The sequence below is a fragment of the Cryptotermes secundus genome, unplaced genomic scaffold (assembly GCF_002891405.2).
Source record: "Cryptotermes secundus unplaced genomic scaffold, Csec_1.0 scaffold975, whole genome shotgun sequence".
In the NCBI taxonomy this organism is placed as follows: domain Eukaryota; kingdom Metazoa; phylum Arthropoda; class Insecta; order Blattodea; family Kalotermitidae; genus Cryptotermes; species Cryptotermes secundus.
In genome coordinates, this window is record NW_019728507.1 from 263618 (window position 1) to 281334 (window position 17717).

At 44.2% G+C, this 17717-nt stretch overlaps 1 long non-coding RNA gene across 2 annotated transcripts in view; it reads left to right on the plus strand.

Moving 5' to 3' along the window:
* The window catches only part of LOC111865256, a 195368-nt gene that overhangs the window by 173798 nt on the left and 3853 nt on the right, over positions 1-17717 (plus strand). The window contains exon 3 of one of the 2 annotated variants that reach the window (XR_004513111.1): positions 6002-6069. The exons of the other annotated variant lie outside the window; for it this stretch is intronic. This is a non-coding gene — a long non-coding RNA (uncharacterized LOC111865256). Of the gene's footprint in view, positions 1-6001; positions 6070-17717 lie in introns of those variants that run through there. 2 annotated transcript variants of the gene reach the window in all.

Sequence of the window (17717 nt, forward strand, 5' to 3'; positions counted from 1 at the left end):
TCTATAGCCACTGCTACTCCGAAAATACCCTCAATGCCATCGCCATAATACCATCACCTTAATCACCAAAATATTTCAAAAATATATATAGAATGCAGTCGCATAATTTCCGGTAGAGACAAAATTTTTTTTATTCTTTTCACGTTCAGACCGGCTTTGGGAGCCACCCAGCCACCTACACAAAGGGCACAGCAGGGCTGTTTGTCTGGGAGTAAAGCGGCAGGGGATAAAGCTGACCACTTCCCTTCACCTAGTGTTTTCATGGCAAGATGCTTAATTTATTAAACCAAGAGATAAATTTTCTTTACTGAGAGCGAACTAAAATAACTTATAAGAACACATCTAATACAAATGCCCGGTACTGCATATGAGGCTGAACGTCTCAGTCATATACGAATTGTCGAAACCGCATTTATCGTGATACATTTTAATATTGTTCTTCTCTCCGCTGTCCAGTTTTTGAAGTGTTAGCTTTCAAAATGTTTTTCACCTAATTTCTATAGGTGCTTTTTTGTTGAATCCGAGTACATAGTCAGCCCAATTAGCCCACTGTTATAACGCTAATCCGGATGTTGTTTCTTACAGGTTTCGGTGAAAAAACTTATCTGTCCAAATTCATATTTGTTACGAGCGAAGATGGACGAGATGAGTAGAAACTATAATTGTAGCCACATACCGCAGTGTCTTATGGAATAGTTAGCGGTATCTGTTGACGAGGATTTGTAACTAGTAGTTTGAGATATGCCGATCACAGAGGCCGCGCTGTGTAAGACTGTACTCTCTGTCGGTTACTTAAGCTGGTTGTTTAACGACTTTGTCAGTACGTGGCGTCGATTATAGGATGTTTAATTAATGTGGAGCAGTTTGTGGAATAGGATTTGGCAAGGGAAACAGAAATTCTCAGAGGAAAATCATCATACTGTCACGTTGTCCAACAAAAATCCCACATGACCCGACCTCGGATCGAACCCTGGCCTCCGCGTTGGAAAGCCGGCGGCTAACCGCCTGAGCTATGGCACGGCCCTTGTATTGGTTTCTACCGCTCGAACAACGGGGTCGTGTATTCGATTCTTACTCGGAGGCACGGGACGAATTTCTGTGGTTTCTATGTAGGAGAAGTCCGTGTAATTCTGGCCGCTTAACTTTGAATGAACGCAGAACGTCCCAGATATCACAATAAGCAGAAATATTTTCTTCTTGACAAAAATGGTTTGCAATATAATTTAATTTGATATAATTAATTTCTATTAATTTATGAAAAATATTTTTTTGAATATCTTTAAAATATTACAGTCGTGTAATTTGGACCTGCCGAATGAAACACATTTAATTATATTGTCTACTGTTATTCGTTAAAATCGTAAGTACATGAATTTATATATCGATTAATTTGTCAAAAACTATATTGTGCAAAGTATGAATAACATGAAAAAAAAAGTAATAGGCTGGTCTGAAAATATGCAATATGGATATACGATGAAAATCAGCCACAATGCACTTATTCGTGTGTACAATGCAACACAAAAATAGTAGCGTCCATCGGTCTATTTGGAAGCGTCTTCATGTGACCAATTTTTGGACCCCTCGCACTGAATCCAAACTTCGTCTTACGACGTTTCCCTGCAAACAGGACAACATCTGATGACTTTTGTCCCTTCTGGGCCGCATCGTTTGTTTTTGCATACGTTTTCCTTATCGGATAAATTCCCGGAAACCCTGCTATGTGAGGCCTATAGTAGATTCCTTGCGTTGTGTCCTAATTAACACCACACCGGATGTAGTGTGCTTCCTTCTTGACTTTGTCCTCGGAGGGTCAGCGGTGTGTGAAGGAATGTATCCATTATAGCCTGGAATTTATTTTGGGCCTGTTTACTTAGCTGCATGTGCAGAATTCAGGCTGAAATTTTCAGTCATTTCTCCAGTTGTTCTCTCGAGCGGGATTGCCCTTGGTCGATCGGTGACCATGGGAAAAGCGATCTGCAGACCATAGTTCACTGTTCCTGCGTTCATTCATTGCCGCTTCCAGCGTTGTGGCCCTTGATAACGTCATACCGACCAGAGACGCAATATGCTCTGTCGATGATCTTTGCCCGGATTTCGCGCCCATTTTGGGCTGCAGCAGGTTGTACCACACAAATCTAATTTCGTAACGCTTGGAATCTTTGTTTTCTTTTGTTTTCTGTGCAGTCCCAGATGTCGTCGTAAATATTTTGTATGGTACGATGGCTTATACGCGATAGCGTAGTTGGTTGAGGCAGTATGCTACAAGCCGGAAGGTTGCGGGTTCAAGTCCCGATGAGGTCATTGGATTTTTTTTTCAATTCACCCAATCCTTCCAGCTGCACTATGGCCCTGGGGTCGACTCAGCCACTAACAGAAATGAGTACCAGGAATATTGTTGGGGGTAAAGAGCGGCCGGCGCGTAAGGCTGACGACCTTACTGCCATCTGTGAGCCGATTGTCTAGAAAATGTGGGAACCTCAACTTCCCACAACCCTATGGGCCTCCATGGCCTGTTACAGGGATAGCGATGGCTGATACATTTTTGACAATTCCCGCTTTATATCACTGGCCGTGAGACCTGTAGGCCTACAATGAAAACAACCGGCCTCGTAGGAACCGCGTATGATCCACTCTGTGACGTGTCGTGCTACCCACACGGTCCCAAGTCGCTAGTCCTCTGACTTACTACTAATTATCTCGCACCGAACACAGCTGAAGCGAAAGAAGTCTTTGTGACACCTCTGCCTTATCTAGATGCAACAGAAGTGAATGATGCTCCATTACGTGCCAAAGGAAACACGAGAAGTGAAGGACACTTCACCTCCCGTTACGTAGCAACGGTGGAAAAATGAAATGAATAGCGATAACTCGTCAGTGCGATGTGAGATAATCAGAAGCCGTGCATTAAGAGGAAGCTGGGAGGCTGCAGTCGTGGCCAATACTCAGCCACAGGATTCGCATGCAAGGAAAGAAAAACACTTGTTATGCCGGACAGCTGGGCCATTGCCATAATTCCGGTTGTATCTTTCGCGTTACCTGCCACTCACTGCACCCAGCAGATACACTCAGAATTACTTGGTTTTTGGATTTTATCCATCGTCCTGTATTGTAGAAACCAGAGGACACGACGTTTCGGAAACTGGATCTGTTTCCGTCCTCAGGTGAATCGGCATCACCTCATTGTTGCGTCCCATAGAAGCAGTTAACCTCAATCATTGGGCCAGGTTAGCCTGTACACACACAATTACAGTCTATGCCAGCAATAGCGTTTATACATGGACGTCTCTATTGCAGTAAACATACGGCGTCATCCTTCCTACCCCAATATTAGTTATGATTGCATAAAAGAGGACGACATGGATAAGAAATGCATGCATTTTAATCGGAAAATTTTATGAGAAAATCCACATGGCAGACCTAGTTGTAGATGGAAGGAGATAGCCTAATACTAAAATAGAGCGGAGAGAGAGCAATTTTGTGAACTGGATTTAAGTGCCTTATTATGTACAGTGGTGAGTTTGAGTTCTGTAAAATCTGGACGTTTTGTAACTAGGTGAGGCAATATTAGCTCTTAAGAAAGTCCTGTTCCAAGTGTTCCAAGGAATAAGTCATAGAGGACAAGAGCCGATTGAAAATAAATGTATGTAGGTTGTTCTACTTTGGTGCCGTAACATTCTTAGGCATCCTGTACTGCGAACCATTAATATTTATTCAGGCTTGCAATTGCGAGAGACAAGACCTTCGCCTGCGCTTTGCTGTGCACAAATTATGCAACTCCGAGCCGTAACGGGGTCTGCCTCATGAATATACCTATCAGTAGGGATATTTTTACCCTCCAAACCTGCGCTACTTCGCTTCATCTTCGGTCTGAACCGATCACAGAACAAGGTAGAGTTCATGACTGAACCCAAGTTGCCTAAGGGCGGGGTCACAGTCCAGTGTCCGAGGGTAAAGTTGTAAAGTTGTCCCTGTGCTTAACTAATTAAGCATGACGCCAGGAAGGCGTATGGGGGAGTGGATGCATAGATCCATATTTTCTTGACTCCGGCACTAGTTGGAGGTGAGTGGTCAGATTCACGCTCCGGCCGCTTTATCCTCGGGAAAGAGCCCCGGGTACCCATTGTATAGGAGGTTGCGTGGACCCCAGAGCCGGTCTGGACGATTGGAGAAGTAAAAATTCTTGGCACTACCGGGAATCGAACACCGACCCAGTCAGTCACCATACGGACTGCGCTATCCCGGCTCCTCCAGTCTCCGAAACGTTGTTACAAAAAGTAGGACTATGAATCTTGCCCAGAATGTCAATCATTGCAGGACATAGCTCTCCAAACTGTCTGCATAAACCGGAAGGGGGAGCAGTGGGGAGGAATCATCGAAGCCGTCAAGGCCTGCGGCAGTCATGATGATGATGATACACCGTATTATTCTCTGTTGCATTTCGTTAAATTTTAACCGCATTCACCTGCAAGTCTTCTCAAGCAGTATTTCTTACTTACCTAGGTCGCGCCATAGCTCAAGCGATTAGTCGCTAGCTTCCCACCGCGGCGGCCCGGGTTCGATCCTGCGTCCAGTCAAGTGGGATTTGTGGTGGACAAAGTGGCGCTGGGCTAGGTTTTCTCCGAGTACTTCGGTTTCCCCTGCCAATCTTCGTTCCACCAACTGCTCCACAATCACCCTCACCTATCTGGGGCTGGTACAATAGGCCAGAAGTGGCCGCAGCACAAAGGATTTAGTCCCACCCCACTAGCATTAAAAAAATACTTACTTACTTACTTACTTACTTACTTACTTACTCATGGAACTGAGCCCTTCTGGAGGAGCCGTAAATTTTTCAGCTACTCAAGAATTCCCCAGAATTTATGGAACCCAAAGGTTAATTGCCGTGTTCATAAGAGCCCTCCACTGGTCCCTATCCTGAGCCATATCAATCCAATCCATACCACCCTGTCCTATCTCTCCAAGATCAATTTTAATATTGTCCACCAACCTACACCTTGGTCTTCCCAACGGTCTCTTTCCTTATAGCTTTCTCACCAATATCCTATATGCATTCTTCTTCTCCCCATTCGTGCTACATGCCCTGTCCACCTAATCCTCCTTGACAAGCAGTATAGCTTCTGCTTTATATTTGGAAGGTCTCCTAGCCGAGGTAATTGCACGAGGCTTTCCGTAACTGAGCCTACACAGAGGCCGATTCAAGTCTTCTCTGAGGTTTCTTCGTGTTTTCTTTTTAGCCATTCATTGACATCTCTCCCGATTCACAGTTCACAGTCACTAGGCCATATCCGATAGGACTCACTTGACACACTTAACACATCGCCCGCCAGCACTAGAGACTAGCATGATCTAGACCTACATTTTCTGTGTCGTCTTAATGAGAACAACAGTTGTTTGACATGGTCAACACGTCAAACCGAGAGACTTGACAATTACAGCATAATACACAGAACCCAAACACGACAGCCAGAAGACGGTCACATAGCGGGACGTCTACATTCCTCGCATAGCTAATGATCTGTTAGGTCGTCCGTTTAAGGATGCTTAAAACAAAACATAGCACTGAAGTTCTTAGTTACATATAGATCATAGAGCATTATGTCACCCAGTTCTCACAGTTCGACGTGAAGACCAGAGGAGGCGAAGAGAGAATAATATTATTTTTTTTATTGCTAGTGGGGTGGGACTAAGTCCCTTGAACTGCGGCCACTTCTGGCCTGTTGTACCAGCCCCAGATGATAGGTGAGGGTGATTATGGAGCAATTGGTGGAATGAAGATTGGTAGGGGAAACCGAAGTACTCGGAGAAAACCTGCCCCAGCGCCACTTTGTCCACCACAAATCCCACTTGACCAGACTCGGGATCGAACCCGGGCCGCCTCAGTGGGAAGCCAGCGACTAACCACTTGAGCTATGGCGCGGCCGAGAATAATATTATAATAGATCTTAGAGATATAGATCATAACGTTAATCTGACTTAACTGTCTTCTTACGCCTTACAGGGCCTACTGTAGTGGCAAAGAAGAGCTTCAGGGTTCCATAACACAACTGTCAACTCATCGGTTACTCGCTGTGACGTATGCTGTGGGGTGAGCCTGAGTCCACTTGGTACTGCGGCCACTTCTGGCCTATTGTACCAGCCCCAGATGATAGGTGAGGGTGATTGTGGGGCAATTGGTGGAATGAAGGGGAAACTGTAACTCGGAGGAAACCTGCCCCAGTGCCACTTTGTCCACCACAAATCCCATATGATATGACCCGGGCAGGAACCCAGGCCTCCGCGTTAGGAAACCAGCCACTAGCCACCTGAACTATGACACGGCCTTACGTAAGCTGTGTGTAGGCTTATTGAGCGTCATTGGGCTGAAGCCGAAATAGTTGACTTACCAGACAATAGATGTAGGTTATGGTCTATCTATGTGGCATGGTAATTATTTGACTGGAAAGCAGATCAGGCAATCAGTCATTCTGTTAAACTACAGGTATTCAGTTAGTCAGTCTGTCTACCAGCTTGGTTCGAGCTTTGTATTCTGTTTGTGTATGTTTCTTATTAATAATTACACTAGTCAGCAAGGGTGCTAACATAGAGGAAAGCAATGGTTTGAAACCAGCTGAAAGCATGTCCATTCCAATCTGCAAGCAAACATGTTGCATTACTTGACGGTTCTTTGTACCGAATTTTGTGCTAAAACAATCCTGAATTTTAACTCTTGTATTTTTCTTTGTGTTCTCATAATTTTCTGAGTCATTAAGCGAGAATGTGATGTTTCACTAAACAATAAAAGATCATTCTCAATTAAATTACGTCATTATCTCAAATTGCTTTGCAAGTGGTGTGTACTTACATAAGCCTTGCATACGAGACATGAGGAAAAGGAGATTGCGCATGTTATGTTTCGATCTTCATTTTTGTGATTGGCATACCAGAGATAGACAAAAATTGTCAACTTTCTATATGACGATTCTAAAGGGTTCTGACGATGGTGGGTGACACACAGAATTAATGGGTTTTCCATCGTCTTCTATTGTCTAGAATTTCGGACGATAGAAAAAGTCCAAAAACCCAGTAATTTCTGCATCTTTCTATATGTAAAGTAAAAAAATAATAATAAAGCTATCCCTGTAACCGGCCGTTGAGGCTCATAGGGTTGTGAGACATAGAGGTTCCTACATTTTCTCTAGACAATCGACCCACATATGGCAGTGAGGTTGTCAGCCTTACGCGCCGGCCGCCCTTTACCCCACAAGAAGATTCCTGGTGCTCATTTCTGTTAGAGGTTGAGTCGGCCACAGGGCCATAGTGCGGCTGGAAGGATTAGGTAAATTGAAAAAAAAAACTCACCTCATCTGGGCTTACGTAACTGTAGTCAGTTGTGGAAAGAGCGAAGCAGGAATAGCAAAATAGCGCAGCTACGCAGAGGTATCTGCCTCATGACGGCTCTATCTTGTTAAACATGTCGCAACGGTCTATTGTCCGGAGAGGAAGTTGTACCTTCAAGACTGACCCTGCAAATTGAATTGATATAAACCATCATAACCAGAGCACGCGATGGCGTAGTTGGTTGAGGCACTACGCTACAAGCCGGAAGGTCGCAGGTTCCATTCCAGAGGAGGTCACTGGATCTTTTCAATTTACTTAATCCTTCCAGCCGCACTATGGCCCTGGGGTCGACTCAGCCTCTAACAGAAATGAGTATCAGGAATCTTCCTGGGGGTAAAGGGCGGCCGGCGCGTAAGGCTGACCTTACCGCCATCTGTGAGCTGAATATCTAGAAATTGTGGAAGCCTCAGCATCTCACAACCCTATGGGCCTCCACGGCCTGTTACAGGGATAGCTTTAACTTCTTACCGTCGTAACCACTTTCCGTCCTGCTGAACGTCAAAGTTACTTATCCCGACATCCCATCCGAAATGGTACATTACCCCAATCCCGCCCAGTGACATAATCAGTCACTCCACCGCCCTACCACCTGAAAGAGTCATCAGACACGAGCCCCCTTAATGACTGCAGCCTGAATCACAGCATCCGTCCTCCTGCGTTGCAGTTCCCGTCAAGCCCTCGATCTCGACAACTGGAACAACCACAGGTCCCACCCCCACAACCGCCAGCGAGCTCTTCCTGCCTCCAGCCGCATAACCCCCACAAATGCTTGAGTCCTCTCGCCGACAGACATAATCCATTCCCAACTTCCATCCGGTTGACATAACCCACAATTCTGCCACCCCCGCAGTATTACCGCCCGTCAGACGACCAACGAATTTGTTTAAATAATTGTTTAGTTATTTTAATGAACTGCAAAGCTATAGCCATACTGCACAGAGGTAGGCAAACCTGCAACAGTTCATTTCTTAACACGTGGCTTGCTATGATAGCATATTTCTCAACTTATAGGATGCAATCTTCTGTTGTAATTTATGGCAATTCCTGGGAAGAGAAAGAGCATTATTATTATTATTATTATTATTATTATTATTATTTCTACTACTACTACTACTACCCTTAACTAGCTCTAGTTTGTGTTCCCTCTTATTTGTCTGCATTTTGGAACACTAATATTAGGTAAGGAATACCGTCTTTCGGGATGTGGTACCGGGTACATCTTATGTGAACCGACGTTTCTGAGGAATGTATCGCCTCCATCTTCAGGTTACAGAAATCCATGAGCGATGAACCAGCCTGAACAGGTGGCTGCAGTCTGAATCTGACTGACTGAGCTAGTGTACAGACACCTGCTCAGGCTGGTTCATCGCTCGCGGATTTCTGTACCCTGAAGATGGAGACGATACATTCCTCCGAAACGTCGGTTAACAAAATATCTATACTGCACCACATCCCAAAAGACGACATTCTTCATAGTCACCTTCGTGAAAACATAAAATCTTACATCTGTTACCTATCTTTATGTCATCATTTTGCTCTGCATTTTGGTGACGAGACAGTAACATATACTTAGGTTTCTCAGTGTTTACATCTCGACCAACCTCCTTACTAGCGTCAATTAATGTTCGTGTGTTTTTGTTTATGGTATCTATATTATCATCCAGTAGATTCACGTCATCAGCATAAACAAACGGCTGAAATGTTCCATTTAATTTAAGTGCCACCAGTTTTTCCTGGACCTTCCTAGTAGCAAGCACATTCTTAAGCAAAGTTGAAAAGCAGTGGCGATAAAGCATCTCCTTGTTTTAGACCACTCTGAATAGGGAAACAATCAGACAAATATTTACCTACACAGATTTTACTATACGCTTCCTTTAAATATATTTTAATCATCCTTAATATTTGGTCATATTTGGGCTGCATGTAGGCATACATATGTATTAGACAAGTGGTGCAGAATCGTGGTGCCTTTCTTTCATAACACCTTGTTCTGTACATTTGTTATTATTGATATCGTAAATTACTGTCACGGTGAAATACAACTCACGTCCCTTAGCTTACAAGATAGTGCGCCAGGGTCTCTTGCAGCGCGGCACGTTCATCTCAGAAAGATGAAGAGCGTCTGGATTTTATTGCAAAGTTTATCATGTTCCATAGCAGTTACAGTTTGCCATGATCTTGAAGTAAAATTTCACAGAAAATCATTACACTGCCACCTACCTCGTCTTTTCATACTGTTTCACCACACGCCTATACGTCACGTTGCTCCTAATCTACGACTCAACTGCACTGTCTCTCCTTTCTTCGTACAAGTTATATTTCTAGAAGGGTGCGGCACAGAAGTGAGAGACCAGGCACGTTGTTTCTGGAAGTTGCGAGAAGAGAGGAGAAGTATGGAAGGTTCGGCGGCGATGTATGTGCGCACACCGGGACATTACTAGCCTTCCCAATCCCCAACTCATTTCACACACATAAATGTGTTTCAGTGCAAGTGCGTTCTACCCCAAGCATATTACAGACCATAGCGAAATTTTAAACTAAGCTTCATAATTGGTCAGAAAACTTTTTGAATCATGACCATTAAGATGCTGGATGTTATATTTTGAATGTTTTCTTCTAAATCAGTCTGTGGCCTAGTTAATAGGCGATCTTAACCTAATTTAACAGAGCAAAATGCCTTGCACAAGAGGAAGCAACATGTTGAAAACCTAATATCTAACAGCAAGAGACGCGGAAGAAGTGTACGTGGGGTGAAATAACATCACGACAGACACGGATCTGCGGGTCTACTGAATAAACAAATTGAGGCTTGTAACCACGACGCTCTTGTCTTCCTAGAGACGGCTCTGCATGGAGTCCGACACCGATACCAAAGTCCCTCATTTGCTACTAGCTAATTTGAACATAGTTCCTCGCCCTTAAACAGAACATATGCAACCCTATTGGTCAAAACCAACGAAACTCACGCCATTATAACTAATGAACAATGTTAAGAATTTCTTTCTGCTAGATTTTTTACTTTACTTAAACCGTTTCTCTTATACCCTTAAGGTGTCGAGGTGGCTTTTTCATTTTGACCATTTTACAGACGGTAGGGCTCCTCGGGCGAGTGATCAGTTCGTCGCAAAGCCTCTACCTAAACACAGGACAACACAAACACATACCAAATATCCATGCCTTGTGTGGGATCTGAACCTACTAACCCGGCTTCGAGCGAGCGAAGAGAGTACATGCCTTAGACCCCTTTGCTACTGTAACCGCTCTGCCTAGATTTCCGGACATAATTTTACAAAAGCAACCCAAACTTCTTTCTTTTCCCCCCTTGGCACTACAGCCCCAGGGGGCCTAGGCCTACCTCCATGAACTTCTCCGTTCACTTCGGTTTTTCTAGATCTTACACATTCGGTAGGACTCCTTGGGCGGGTGATCAGCTCGTCGCAAGGCCTCTACCTGTACAGAAACACAGAAAAACGCACACACACAGACTAAACATCCATGCCCTGAGTGGGATTCGAAACCACGATCCCGGTTTTCAAGCGAGTGAATACAGTACATGCCTTAGACCGCTCGGCTACCGTGACCGGCATTCCAAACTTTACGACTTATTAATTTAGCTGTAGCCTGAACAAAGCAATGCAGTGTTTCCTTATTTGTGGCTTGCTTCGATTTGACTCCAAAGAGCGAGATTATACGAGTATATTATCAAAATTTATTTATCACTTTCATTATCACGCCAATCAGGCCTAGTCACTAAATCAACAATTTAAAGAGAACTGATTGAATTGGCGGTTTGAACCTAACAACACAATACAGACTATTTTCATACGAAATTCTTCTGGCGTACTTTCTGGGAAATCTGGCATCTGGATCCATCAGTTATTACGTAACGAATTGTAATAACCTCGTAATGATCTAATTGGACGCACGAAATTTAACTGCGAACCACAAATTTTAGTGTGAGTGAGCATTTGCATGAAATGCATTTACTGCTTTTGGAACTTAAATGTGCGGATGTGCTTCCCAATACAGGTTCATTTTGTGTACTTCACGGAAAGAACACAATGGGGTCTGAGGGCTGATGTGTTGTAACATGGCATACAGTGTGCTAATTGCCCCTCCTGGGAACTGCTGTCTGGTTTCTGTTCTAATGTTCTTCATTATTCACTGACTGGTATGACGTCATTCGCACGCGTGCCCTAATAAGGATACGGACATAGCGTTTAATTAGGACTTACTAGACAAGTTCATCGGGCGGACGAACGATCATAAGAACCGTTCATAACAGATGTGACAGTTGAAATCTTGCAGACGTGATGTTATCCTGTGGATGGCTATTAACATGTCTGCATTATTGCGATGCGATCACAATTAGTGTTACGAGAAATAATACACAGTCAAACAGCTGTTGACTGTTACCTCTCAACATAGCGCAACATGTTTTCATGAGACTACTGGTCGATTTTGCTCTGCATGGCCGCAAATAGATTTTCTGTTGAAGAGTTCTTCGTTATATATCCAGAGGTCCCGGGTTCGATTCCCGGCGCTACCAGATTTTCTGAGAAGTAGTGGATCTGGAACGGGGTCCACTCAGCCTCGTGAGGATAACTGAGGAGCTATTTCTAGGAAATAGCGGCTCCGGTCAAGAAAACCGAGATTAACGGCTGTGGGGATCCGTTGCACTGACCACGCGACATCCTCTATCCGCTAAAGTTGGTACTAACTTCGCCGAAAAACGGCGGTCGTTCAGTCGGTATAGTGCGCTTGCGGACTACAGGCCACGGAGTTTCTTTAATGTACTTAAAAAACAAGCAGTTTATTAAGATTACTGTCTTCTGGAATGTGACACCCGGTAGTGTGGTAGATGTTTACGGACGCTACGGAAGAACGTGTTGCCTCCATCTTCAGGGTATAATACTGATCTACCTACACAATATCACCCGTAACCAACTATGAGATTACGTGGCATCATATCCTAGATGTAAATCTTCATAAATCTTCGTGAAAACCGCTGTAAGAAATTTCACGAAACTACACTTTATTGATCTCGCGGGATCACAATTTCCGAAACTGGCAAACGTAATTTTGTGGTATTGATTTTCTGTATCTGACTGTACCATTTCCGCAATAGCGAACCGGAAAGTAAATAAATAGAAGACACCGGCACTTGGGGAAGTTAGCGTAGAAGTGCTGCGGAACATTAACTAACCTGTACGATCTTCTTCGGCTCGAACATTTGGGTCGTTGGTTCGAATTCCACTCGAGGTATTGATGTATATTCCTGTTCGCCCACCTCTGTATTGTCCCTTGTACCTATAATTTTTGCTGTTGATCGCTCCCCAGTCAAGGAAGGTAAATTGTCCCTGTCTTTTATTAATTAAGCACTAAACCATGAAGGTGTATGAGGAAGTGGAGATATAGCTTTGCCATTCTTGACCTCGGAACTACAATGAGGTGAGTAGTCAGCTTCACGCCTCGGCCGTTTCACCACCGAGGAAAGATCCCCGGTACGCACTGGACAGGGGGCTCTACCAAATGTTGAGTATAATTACAGTTTCGGAAATAATTCTGAAACGGAACAGGCCGGAGGGACCGAACCCTAAAGATGGGGAAAAAGAAGAGGCAGTCCATAGTTTCATTAGGCAAGCAAAGCGTGAAAAATATGGCGTTGCTTGGAGTAGGGGGTCGAAGAAATTTACGTAATAAGAAGCGTCATAATTTGTATCCCTTTCCCAAATGTTGTTTATACTGCCAAAGCAAGGAGAATGACAATTGTGGGGCATGAAGAACGCATGGTTAAGGAGAGGAGAGGAGTGGAGAGCACGCAAGTGATTACACAGCTTTGGAAAGCTGATGAACAGAGACAATTCAGAAGAGGGAACATTATATCAAAGGATAACGCTAAGCTGGAGGAGAGGCTCATTTGGTTCAAGAAAGGGACCAGTGACCGGGTTTTGTATGATCCCAGGGATCGAGGGAGCGAAGACGGTTCATGCCTTAAAACCCGCGGCCACTGTGATCGATCAAGTAGTGATCTGCCTTGGGGACTTCATACAGAGATACTGCGGCACGTTTAGTGATATGTGGTTATTAACCCCGCTCCCAAGTTGATATGCCACACAAATAAGCGCCGTTAAACAACTCGCTGGGAAGTCTCTAGCTTGTATGATTGGATTCGGTCCAGCTGTACGTTGGTGTAAATGGTTTTCTGTTTACTGCAAAACGTCGTAAACCTTCAGTTATTTACTCGTTTGTTGAAAGGAATAGTAGCCGGAATTTTAGCCAATCAGGAAGGCTTCTGCTAAAACTTTTTTTGGGCGGAGGGTCAGGCTATGTGCATTAGTTGCAGTAACCCCAGCACGTCTGTCTTATGCCTCATTCCTTGAAACCTCTAGATGTAAGTCAACTTCACCATCCGAACTGATACTTCCTCTTCCGAAAGTCTCGGACTCACGTCGTGGTCCCTATACGACTCTCTTGAATAAAGTTTTCGTTATTTTCTCAGTCTCTCCAGGGAACTGTTAAACTGGGCTACGATCGCTTCCTTTCATATCCCTTCTACTCGTATTCACAAATTATCCTACCAGTCTGAGCTATATTGTGACATAACGCCCGAAAGCCGGAATAAGTCATACATTGCTAGGCAACGACTCGGTAAACACATTCCCGCGGCAACGAATACAATCAAGTAACCTCCGTTGCTATACAGAGGACCTGTAAATACGCCTTTCCAACAATAGATAAGCTGTTTTCTGCGTTGTCCGTGCAAAGTGATTATGAAGAATAAATCATTTGAGAGGAATGGAGTCACGTTACGGGACACCAGTCTGCCGGGATATGAGCCTAGGAACAGAGGAACTGAATTGAGTCGAGCCTTCGGAATTTGGAGCTGCAGAATAATGACAAGAAAGGAACTGGGCTCTGAAAAGAGAACTTCATGTGTGATTTGAAGTGACAGTGAAACTGTTAAAAAATCCCTTGTCAGGATACGACTAGTGAAGACTGAAAATCCTAGTGCGTGTGTAACGGTGAGTTGCGAAGTGCGTACATCTGATTCCGAGTGGTGTGTATAAGGTGTGAATAAATCCAATCATCCAATACAAAACCCAGTCTAAGTCTCGCAGCAACACGAGATCGTGACAGTATTGTTTGTGCTACTGGCAGCGTCGTTAGAGGAATACAAGCAAGCACAAAATTCACTCTCCGACCGCTTGATATTGCCTGAAAGTGTCCCCAGTGTGCAAGAAGTCCGTCTGAATTTTGTGATGATGAAACTGCGTGTGCTCCAAGCCTCACACATGCTTCACCTCGCCAATAGAGCGGGTTTGTAATTAGTGTCACGGCCCAGTCTATTTATGCCCGCAGTTGTGCAATGGATACGGGCCCGCAATTACGCTCGACATCTGTCTCTGTCTAGGTCTGTTCTGCACCTTGGCAGTAGAGGTCTGATCAGGTTTCGGCTCCGGTTACCTTAACTGCCTGGCCCCAGAACCCAATAAATAAGAACCAAGGCCCAGAATAATTGGTGACATGGAGACAATGTGACGAGGAATTCCTGCCACCAATCTCATGATATTTATCGAGTTATTCTCATTCCAAGTGCAATATTTAAAAGTTAGTGTAACACCTAAAATACCACTACAGAACGTTCCAATTTTCGTTCGTCAATCGTATATATTAAGGTCCCAAGTTTCTCTTTTGTCTGCCTAGATGTTCCAGTGCCGCTCACAGTGCCCACGCGGTCTAAGACATGAACCGTCTTCGCCTGCTCGAAAACTGGAATCGTGGGTTCAAATCCCACTCGAGGCATGGATGTCTGTGTGCATTTATTGTGTTTGTATTGTTCTGCGTGTAGGCAGCGGCCTTGCGACTGGCTGATCCCCCGTCCAAGGAGTCCGAGAGACTCTGTATAGATTAAGAAACTGAGAAAACGGCAAAGTTCCACAAGCGATGTACAGCCATAGATAGGTAGATAACTCCATTGAAATGTCTTCTGGTATGGAAATTTCCCTTCATTATTGCATAATGCTTGCAGCTCATACCTACAGGTATGGTCTCTACGCATATTGACTTCTGTACAGCCAACAAGTGTGACGGTTGGAGGCCACATTAATATCAACCCTTGTATCTGTAATTACATCGCTGGACGGATCGTGTAACTTGGCCGCAATAGAGCACTTGTAATTCCGACAAGGACTAAGAGGCCAACATGCATATAAATAATATTGTATGTGAGCATCTGTTGCGTTAGATGATTCTTGATATATACAGAATGACTCAAAAGTCAGTTAAGCAAAAATATTCTCTCCTGTTAACAGGAATGTTCAGAACTGAACATGCCAGTAAACTTTTAGAACTATGTCACAGCTTTGTGTGTTGCGTACTGAACATGGAGAATATTATTTCGAAAGATTTCTTAAATTCAAAGCAATAAATAAATGCTTAACTTATTTTTGTGTGGCGCGTAAGGCTGACAACCTCACCGCCATCTGCGAGCCGATTGTCTAGAAAATACGGGAGCCTCAACGTCTCACAGCCCTGTGGGCCTCCACAGCTTGTTACAGGGATGCTGTTACTTACTTTTATTTTTACCTTTGTCACTGAATTTTTTTCAGTTGACCTAATTCTTCCGGCCGCACTACGCCCTGGGGTTTACTCAGCCTCTAACAGAAATGAGTACCAGGAATTAATTAAATAATTTTCCTGGGGAGTAAAGCGCGACCGGCGCGTAAGGCTGACAACCTTACCGCCATCTTTGAGCCGATTGTCTAGAAAATGTGGGAGCCTCAACGTCTCACAACTCTATGGGCCTTCACGGCCTGGTACAGGGATAGCTTTACTTTTTTTACTTTTTACTTTACTAATCATTGGATATGCCGGTCACGGTAGCCGAGCGGTCTAAGGCATGTACTGTCTTCGCTCGCTTGGAAACCGGGATCGTGGGTTCGAATCCCACTCAAGGCATGGATGTTTAGTTTGTGTGTATGCGTTTTTCTCTGCTTGTGTACAGGTTGAGGCCTTGCGACGAGCTGATCACCCGCCCAAGGAGTCCTACCGAATGTGTAAGATCTAGAAAAACCGAAGTGAACGGAGAAGTTCATGGAGGTAGGCCTAGGCCCACTGGGGCTGTAGTGCCAAGGAAAAAAACATTGAATATATAGACAACGACGGTAAGACCGACTCTAAGCGCAACATTTATTACTGCTTATTGAGTGAAAAGAAAACGTTTCTAATTGCTTATCTGTTGCAAATGATTATCATATTTTAGTGACATACTCTCACACTATCCGCCTAACCTGTTGTTCCCCACTCGCCGGCAAATTACAGCTACACTGCACTGAAGCAAAAACTGACATCCATGCAGCTACAGGCAAAAAAGCGAGATTTTATCACACGAATTCCGACACTCCATAGGAGGCCCCCTTTTAACATCATCGGGGTTGAAAATTGAAAACAATACAAACCAGTTCCGACGAGTCTGGGCGGTGACGGGTTTAGTGGAGGTTCCTGGAACCTTTCTTTGGCTTGTCATACGTTGTGGAATCCGATGAGATGTTTTCTTGGCAACCACAAGCTTACGAATAACGATAAGAAAAGACTTTAAAAATATGACGTCATGTAGTCTGATAGACGTTTACCGACGTTTCGGAGAAGAGTACAACTTCTATCTTCAGGGTTTAATATTAAGCCATGAAGCAAGGATGTTTTCTTGTTCTTTTCTTGGCTTACTCTTCGGTCCTGAAGACGGAGGAAGTGTATTCCTCCAGAACGTAGGTACTAACATACCAGACTACACGGTGTCACATGCCATGATATGGTATCTTTCTAGCCGCCCCCGAGAGAACTACAAATCCTATGGAATTTGGAAACTTCGTAGCGTTATGAATGTGCAGCATACAGAACTTCACATGCCTACCTGCAATTACACGTATTTACCGCCATGAGGTCAGCAAGCCTAAAAAGACTGTATTCTCTGGCATTCTTTACGATATGAAGTGACAGAGGCGTTCTTACAAGAAACGGTCCGTTGCATGTGGTGACGTATAGACCTGTTGCTAAGCAGTGACTCTGCAAATAGCGGTCATTGCTAGGTAACGCCCGCAACATACACGGACGCGAAAAATGTAAGAAGTGTGTTTTCTGTGTGGTCCGGGCCGCGACCGTTGATATGCGACGTCGCGGTAAACATACTTCTACAACAAAATAGTGGTTGTGTTTCCTGCGTGGTCCGTGCTGAGGAGATATCTTGAAGACGATTGGCGTTACAGTTCAGTTCACGTAACTTTGACTTTGATTTTGACTTTGACGTGCGTACAGAAGCTGGAGAACCTTCATTGTCA